Genomic DNA, 9325 nt, shown 5'->3' with positions numbered 1-9325 from the left:
TTTATAGTCACTTGTCATTTGGAAAGAATGCCTTAGCAGAGAAGAAAAAAGAAAAAAATTCTTTAGATCACACAGTCAAAGGAAATGCAAGTCTTCCTTTAGGCAATCTTATTTTGCCTAATTTCAATCTTATTTTGAATTTCACTTCCATGCAGTATGATAATATACAACTAGCTAGAAGATATGGTCACACATTTCAAAAGAATTTCAGAAGAGGAAACAGACAAAGCAATATTCAGGAGTTAAAAGAGAGATGTTATTAATGTCATTATTTATATTTATTTCCTTCACCTATAAACATTATGATCATGATCAAGGAATGTTAAGTTTACAGTAACACTTAGTGGTGGTGCATAAGGGTAAGGATCACAGAAATAAATGCATTTATTGTATTTATTCTTTGTTAAATATAATCATGTTTCTTTATTCTATTTAAATATTTAAACATCTTTATTATATTAATATTGCTAGGAATTATGTTGCATTTCCAGATGCCAACAATTTTTGTGTTCACAAAATATCAGCAGGAAATAACCAACTTTATCCAAGACACATGAGTAGGTACAGTCTTCAGTTGAAATATCTCTTCTCCAGTAGTAGTGAGTATCCTGTGGCAAGATATCATAATGTTGAAAAAAGTTTAAATGATTGAGAGACTAAAATTTCTCTTTTATAAAACAAAAGTATAGGGATTCAAAGATTATTTTATTTTTTATAGAGAATGTCTCCACATAGCCTGATCTTACATACCCTCCTCATTCTGTGAATAGAAGCCCAGTGCATTCCCAAAGATTTCCTTCTATTTTCCAAGTTGGGACATGACTCTGAAAATATTCTTGTATGCTCCTTTATCCTTTGCGTTCTTTTAATAATCACATCTCTATGCTTCTCATGATTCCAGATATGGATTTCAACAACTCTCTCTCTCTCTTTTTCTTTTCTCTCTCTTCTCTTTCTCTGTCCTTTACTCTCTTTCCCTCTCAAACTCTGTCTCTCTTTTTTCTTTCTCATACTCTTTTTAGTTCTACTTCTATTTCTATTCTATATCTAGTCTCCATCTTTCTTCTTCTTCTATTTATACTTATAATCCTACTTCTACCACTCTGTCTCAAATAGTATTCATGAATACAATAGATTTTTATTGTTTGCACAGGAGATTATAATCATATTCTGACTTGTGTTACCTATGAAAATATACCTTCAACTTTCACACTTTAGAAAATGTAATTGACTAAAGTCTCAAACTCTTACATTTGAATCTCCATGTCGGAGGCCGGCTCCGGCAGGTCCAGGGGTCCCTGAAGGATGGACTGTGTCGGCCAGAGAGAGAGTGAGAGAACCCTGAGATTCTTTCTGATCACCAGGCAGGCATCTCTGTCCTGTCGGTTTTGGTGTCTTTATTTAAAGGTTCAACAACATGAGATCAGAGAAAGGAATTTTTACAATGAGAAGCCTTTTGTAAGTTACCCCAATCATAGTGAGGTTGAATTTTACAACTAAGAAAATAATAGGATGTTCTTAATGAAAAATAGGATGACATATATATGTTAAGTCATAAATAGTTGGGCTAGGAATCATTCTGTTTGGCTCTCAAGAGGATGAATGTTTTTGAACTGGTTTGTTTGTGGAAACTTATTTGATGCTGAATGTGTGAACGTCATGGGGGCCCTAAATGTGTTAGCCTTTTGCTTTTGGGTTATGTGTTAGCTACTCTTATCTATCCTCATCCCACCCACCAGTAAGGGAGGGTGTTTGCAGAAGATAGGCCTTGGGGAAGGGACTGCCATACATCAACAATTAGTAGAAGGTGTAAGTGTTAACTTAAGTTCTGCCCCCATTTGTTCCTTAACTCTAAATTAGGCTCTTTGTCTTGGGGCAAGACTCAATTTTCTTTGATTCACAAGGCCCGTAGAAAGAGGCTTTTGACAATCACTCACAGAGCTTTCATCTAAAATCTCTTTTGTAAAGGCAGGAATATGCTTTTCCTTATGAGGTATCTGTGTTCAGAATATGGATCTGATATGGAATATTGTGAGGCCTGGTCAATACCAGCAGGTTCATTTCCAACATGAGCCAGTAGTAGCAGAAGGAGATACCAGTTTTCGTTTCTCATGGCAGGAGCTGTGCAAACACTGCCATTTCCTTGCTGTTACTGTCATCCAGTGAGGCCAGTGTGGCTCCCAGCACCTCCATTGACATATTTGCTTCCATATTTCCAGTGACTGTTCCCATTACATATCTGAACATTGTAGGATTAGGCAAGTTGACTAAATCAAGTCCATATTTGGCAGATATGGGACTCTTCTAATGGCCAATTTTGGCTAGAGGACACCTTAAAGGCTTTGCAGAATTTTCTCGTACGGCATTCTAGCACACTTTTACTAAATCTTTTCTCTCTCTTCTTCATGCAGGCTTATTCTTATATTTTGATCAGAGAGCTCTCCCAGATTCACTTGCCTCCCTCCTTATGGTCTATTGTACAGCATTTTCCACTAATAAAATCCTTGCAGTTTAATCCCATATTGGAAATTATAAATTTATTTCTTATCAGCTTCATCATCCTTAATCTCTTCATCTGTGAACATGAATCTGGGGCCTTGAGATAACTTACTCTGACAGCTGGCATAATGGTAAGCTTTTCAATGGTGCGCGCGCGGGGGCACACACACACACACACGCACCACTTCAAGAAAAATGGATGTTTACTTTAGGATTCCCATGTACTCACTTGACAGGATTNCTTTTCAATGGTGCGCGCGCGGGGGCACACACACACACACACACACACACACACACACCACTTCAAGAAAAATGGATGTTTACTTTAGGATCCCCATGTACTCACTTGACAGGATTCTCTGTTCAGGCTCCTCCAGGATCAGTTTCTTGCAGCCCTCACAGCTTCTCAGAGCCCTGGCTGCTGATGTGCACAGTGGCTAGAAGCAACAAGCACCCTCCAGGTATCCTTAGCATCTCCCCCTTGGGCGGTTTTATAAGCAGAATGCCTGTAGTGAGCCATCTCCTCTCCTCATAAGCATCTTTCTCTAGTACTCTAGAGGAGGAATTTCTAGTGAACTCCAGAAGGCAGATTTACAGCACGTTTTCTAATACAACATTCTAGCAACTTCTCTGTTACTGAGAAAACCATGACCTTGGTTTCTCCCATAAGGTTAATACCTGAGGCCTAGGAAAAGAGGATTGTCTTTCTTGGATTTTTTATCTCAGTCCTGGGTTAGTGGTTGTTTTTTTAATATTTCATACTATTTTTATATTCTTTAAATTATCTATACTACTTGCTAGACGATCTTCCCCTGTAATAGTTAAATATTCTTTATGTCAAACTTCCTTTGTTAAAATTACCAGATGGTTCACCTCTCCTGAGAGGATCTATACTCACAGGGTATCTGCCTCACAGGATATAGATAAAAATACACCTGGGAAAAAAAAAAAAAAGTTTGACTCTAGTGGTGCCTGGGTTGCTAAGTCAGTGAAGCATCTGACTTCGGGTCAGCTCATGATCTCACAGTTCATGGGTTTGAGCCCCATGTTGGGCTCTGTCCTGACAGCTCAGAGCCTAGAGCCTGCTTCAGAATCTGTGTGTGTCTATCTCTGCCCTCTCCTGCCCCCAACTCTAGTGCTCTCTCTGTCTCTCAAAATAAAAAAAAAAATTAAAAAATATATTTGACTCTTCTTATTTCACCATGGTAGAGGGAAGGGACCTGCCTCCATACTAGCTTTTTTTCCTCCTCAGATATCTGGGAGTGGCTGAACACTATGCCTGGAGAAATTTTCAACTCCAATATGAGCTTTCAAGTCATATTCCCAACCACAGTCACTTCATTCCTCAAGAGGATCTTGATGACAGCATTTAAAGTACCATTTTTAAATCACTCATAGCTACTATTAAACCTGGTAATATAGTTAATCTCTATAAATGTTTTAATTAGAAAGGAATCATTGAAGAATATTTATTTTAATGCACATTGTCTTCTAAGCTGATAATTTATCTGAGTTTTAAATTTTTTGAAATAATTTAAAACCTTACAGACAACTTAAATTTGATCATTTGCCATTCTCCTGAAAAAAGATGATGGGCAGATATTTAGGATGACCAAAACAAAAAACAAAAAACAAAACAAAAAACAAAACAAAAAACAAAACAAAACAAAAAAACAAAACCCAACAACAACACCAAAAAAAATCACTTTACAATGGTGAAAGTACAATGGTGAAAGTATTCATTCTGGAAACATGTTTATAATCCTAAAGCACCTGTATAGCAAAGCGAATTTCCCTGTTAGAAATTATGTAAAACTCAGATGATTCATTCCACACCCAAAAAGATTCATATAAAAATGATTACAATACTTAGTATAATACAAAATAATAAAGAAAAAAACAAAATATAAAGAAAAATAAACAAATTAACCTGCACTTACCTTTGAAGATTTTTGTGGCTAGTGTGAGGGAGACAAGAGATAAGAGAGGGTTACTGTGTAGAACAACTTTCATTATCACTAAAGGAATAACTGCTATTGGCTCAATGGAATCTTTTGCTTTTTGCGTAACTTTAACAGGGAACCTGTCCAGTGACACTTGCTTTTGCCCCCTTTTGAGGATTTTGTGGAAATGTGACATTGCATTGATGATCACCCACAATCCTTCAGTGAAAGAGAGAGAGAGAGAAAGAGAGAAGAGAAGGACCAGTGGCTCAGTTGTGATCATATGATGTTTGTATTGCAAGACATTGTTCATTTATCAGGTTAAAATTTATCAGAATTGTTTGCTTGTCTTGCAGAGCACTCACAGAACAAGTTACTTGCAGTCCAAAGTTTTAGTGTATTTAAAAGAGTTTTGAGTAGAAAATTACAATAGACAATTCTTACTAATCGGTGGTATAAATATATCTGGGAAAAGGATTTTAATTTTATTTGCAACTAAGCAATTTAAAAAAATAATGTCTATTTATTTTTAAGAGAGAAAGAGAGAGAGAATGTGAGCAGGGTAGGGGAAGAGAGACAAGGAGACACAGAATCAGAGGTAGGCTCCAGGCTCTGAGCTGTCAGCACAGAGCCCGAAGCAGGACTCGAACTTATGAGCCATGAGATAATGACCTAAGCTGAAGTCTAATGCTTAATGGACTGAGCCACCCAGGCACCCAGCAACTAAATAAATTTTTAACTAATTTTTAAAGTACTAGAGAGAATAATGATAAACATTTCCAGTAAATGTCACAAGTTTAGATCATTGCATAAGAAGGCAGTAGGTTTATATGGCAATGTCTTTATCAATAAAAATATTTAGAAAACCAATAATGAGCAAAACTATGCAAAATAAAAGTTAAAAAAATTTAAGACCTTGAAATGGAAGAAAAGGGTTAAAAAGTCACCAAAATAGAAAAACAAAATCTATCTGCTTCAGTCAGCTGGATTGAAGAATATATTTATTTCTATCTTTGTTTAACTGGTGTCAAACGTGTTATTTTTTTCAGGAATAGGAAATTAAAAGCTGTTCTTAAGTTGGCCTTATAATCTAAGTTAAAAACTGATAATGTTAATGATCTCAATATTATATTGAGTGAACACACTATTATAGTGAACACACTATTATATCTTTTGTTGCTTTTTAATTTTTGTGCCAACAAGAAGTTTTTGAAAGATGAAAAAGTAGGTGGTTGACTTTTCGAAAGAAAATGAATTAAGGAAAGACTATGAGTGGGTCATTTCAGAAAGAAATTACCTTCAACAGTGGAGTGGCTATCTATGTTGATATATATATAACTATATATATAGTCAAGTATTGTTGGGTCAGGTAATAATTATAAGCCAAAAATATCAAGGTTTGGAGTCAGGAATAACCTTACTCTAACAACAAATCTGACAGTATATTTGTGCAATGGTTTAGTTGTACTGAGTTTCTGTAATAGAAAATTCTATCTAGTATTATAAATGTGAGGTAATATAAATTGCTATTATTATTTTCATAGGTATATGACAATCATAAATTATCTAAATAAGAACACAATAGATATTACATATTTAGTGAATATATTATATGGCTAAGTAAATAAATGCAATAATAAAATTTTTATTATATGATGGACACACTTTATTTTTAAATGTACACATAACATTTAAGAGAAAATTTTTATATTATAGACCACCAATAATATCTCACAAATATCATCTTGATCTATTCTCAGTGGGCATCCTCTCAGCAGCCTGGACCTGAACCACTGGTAATATGTACTGAGTGGAAAATTGATGTTTCAGGCTCCAGAATTTACATATAGATCCAGTTTTCCTAAATTGTTAAGAATATTTGCTATCTTATTGCCCCAGTATAAGGTGGCATTTTGCTACTGCTAATGGGGTTTTTAATCAACTGGTGAATCTAATTTAAGATTGTAAACATATGTCATTTTTTTCAAGGATAGATAGTACTGAAATTTCATGGAAAAGTTGCTACATTCCCACATAAACTGGAAAGTGAGAGCAGAATTATTAACTCCGTGCTGTTAAAACTACAACTTGTGTGAAGCCCAATTAACTTGTTCTCAACCTACGAAAATTCCTGATGGCAGCATTTTAAATCTAAGACCTTTTTTTCCCCCTGTAATTGTATTTCATCTTAGAGCTTGAAGATAAATTCAAATAAGAATCTTTTCTAAGAACCTTTATCATAAAAAGGTACATGCAGTCTTTCAGTCAGGTAGCTCTTTTGTGGAACTTATATCAGATTTGTAGCTGTCTTGTAACTATCATTTCTTTGGCTTTGTGTTTCTGGGTCTGAATTCAAGTCTGATAAATACATCTATTTCTCTTGACATTTAACCTTAATATGCTTGGTTAGATTTACATATGTCATTCTTTTGATGTTATCATATTTTATCAACTATAAGAACACAAAGTTGTAAAAGGAAGACTATATGAACTAAAATTTCAGAGAGAGGACTCCTTATAAATGAAATGGCTGATATAAGCTATTTTGTTTCCTGAAGCTGAGGCTGAGGCTGAGGCTTACCATAAATAGAGGCAAGTATGTTACTGGAAAGAAGTATCACCAGATCTCTTCAAAACTATAGAAGCTGATGTGACAGGCAACTAGAAGTGCTTCCACACATGACAAGATAATCTACGGAGCATTTGTGATGTTCTGGGGTGGGGAGTGGCTCATAGATTAAGGAGGTTAGCCTGAAAATGTACAGTGAATTTTTTTATGGTCTCATATGTATATGTGAAAGTTAAGCTAGTGGTAATCATTAAGAATAAATATATATTAGATCTCCTGATGATATCCTCTAGATACTAAATACCCAAGAGAAAGAAATCTGAAAACAAAGCAGTAAAAAATCCGTGGGTAGAATTTTCAGGGCAGGAAGTTTCTCAAGTCTGGATCAGAATTTCAAGAGGAACTGGAGTTAGGAGAAGGTAGAGTCAGAAAAGCAAAGAGAAATCTTCTATGGTGGTCTGGTGCTTAAGTGACAAAACCCCACCAAAGAGAAAGCCTGTAAAAAAATTTAAAAGACAAATAAACAAGACATAGAAACTACAGTTCTTGCTTGAGAAACAATACACTCTTTACAGATGAAAATAAAATGAAAAATTACAATTATAGCAATCTTCTTGTCAGAAATGATGCAAGCCAAAGACAATGGAATAAGACTTGAAAATTACATAAAGAAAAATGGAATCTAATACACAGAAAAAATATCTTTCAAAAATGAAGACTAAATATACATTTTTTTGGAGGGGGAAAAGCTTTAAAATATTTATTGCTATCACATTATTTTATCATTTCAGGTAGAAAGCTTTATGATACAAGACAGAAGCTAAAAGAAAAATGAGGAAGTTTGATGTAGATAAACATAAATTTTGTTCTTAACTTATTTATTCCAAAAGACAATTGAAAGTCATAAGCAAAGTAAGTACTATATCATGGGGTTTATAATATATAAAAAAGTAAAATGCATGACAATAGCATGAAAAGTGAAAAATTAAAAGTATCCTGTTTTAAGGTTCTTATAATATATGGAGTGGTATAATATTAACATTATTTGATGATGAACTGTGATGAAACAAAGATAGATATAACTTGTATATTTACTAAGCCAATAGTAACAAAATGGTATAATAAAAAGTAATATAAATATATAATATTAAACATAAGAATATAATTACTCAGCCAATATTGATATAAAATAGAATAATAATAACAACAACAATAATATTAATAACATATAATCTAAGAGCAGAGGGAAAAAAATAAAAAAGAGAATAAGGGATGGAGGAAACCATAGTAAAGAACTGACAAAATGTTAGATTTAAATTAGCTATATTAGGGGTGCTGGGTGGTTCAGTCAGTTAAGCCTCTGACTTCACTCAGGTCATGACTTCATGGTCCATGAGTTCAAACCCCACATCAGACTCTGTGATGACAGTTCAGAGCCTGGAGTTTGCTCTGCATTCAGTTTCTCCCTGTCTATCTGTCTCTCCTNCACTCAGGTCATGACTTCATGGTCCATGAGTTCAAGCCCCACATCAGACTCTGTGCTGACAGTTCAGAGCCTGGAGTTTGCTCTGCATTCAGTGTCTCCCTCTCTGTCTGTCTCTCCCCCATTCATGCTCTGTCTCTCTCTCAAAAATAAACATTTAGTAAAATAAAATAAATTAGTTATATTAATAGTTACATTAAATTAAATGCTATAGATTACAAAACTTAAAAACTGTTCTGTGAGACTTGGTATAAAAATCAAGACCCATCTATATGCTGTGTCTAATAAATCATCTATAAAGACATACACGTTAAAATGAAAGTGGAAAATGATAAACCATGTGATTGTTAAAGATAGGTGAGTTGGCTGTATTAAGATCAGAAGATGTGGGTTTCAGAATTCTATATATATAGAGGGAGACTTTATATAAGGAATAAATTCACCATTAATATATAATAACAATCCTAAATGTGTATGTATCTAACAATAGAATTATAATAGTTTTGATGCAAAACACATATAAAAATGAAATGAAAACTAGAGAAATACGTAATTACAGCTGGAGACTTCTACACTTCATTCTCTGAAATTGATAGATTGGTCAGAAAAGCGGTAAGAACATAAATATCTGAGCAATACTATCAATCAACTTGACCTAATTGACATCTGTAGAACATTCCATCCAACAGCACCAGGAAACAATTTTAAGTGCACAATAAAAAAACTCTAAAATAAAATGTACCCTGAGGTATCAAATAGTAGCATGTTTTTAAAAATTGAAGTCACACCAAGTATAGTCTACAATTAGATTAGAATTAAACTAAATTTAAA

The 9325-nt window shown here is 34.2% G+C and overlaps 2 long non-coding RNA genes across 2 annotated transcripts in view; both read right to left on the bottom strand.

Annotated features, from left to right (window-relative positions):
- Positions 1-472: 472 nt before the first annotated feature.
- On the bottom strand, positions 473-3416 carry LOC144222269 (uncharacterized). The gene is made up of 3 exons (XR_013332354.1): positions 2846-3416; positions 1252-1395; positions 473-608 (listed from the first exon to the last, which is right to left on the bottom strand). It is a non-coding gene; the product is annotated as an uncharacterized LOC144222269 (long non-coding RNA).
- A 1021-nt stretch (positions 3417-4437) lies between these two features.
- Positions 4438-9325, bottom strand: part of LOC144222270 (uncharacterized) — a 66025-nt gene continuing 61137 nt past the window's right edge. The window contains exon 3 of the long non-coding RNA XR_013332355.1: positions 4438-4457. This is a non-coding gene — a long non-coding RNA (uncharacterized LOC144222270). The remainder of the gene's footprint in view (positions 4458-9325) is intronic.

This window comes from Crocuta crocuta, unplaced genomic scaffold (genome assembly GCF_008692635.1).
Source record: "Crocuta crocuta isolate KB4526 unplaced genomic scaffold, BGI_CrCroc_1.0 scaffold346, whole genome shotgun sequence".
NCBI lineage: Eukaryota > Metazoa > Chordata > Mammalia > Carnivora > Hyaenidae > Crocuta > Crocuta crocuta.
Note: the sequence above shows the minus strand (reverse complement) of the source record. Positions and strands in the feature narration are given on the sequence as shown.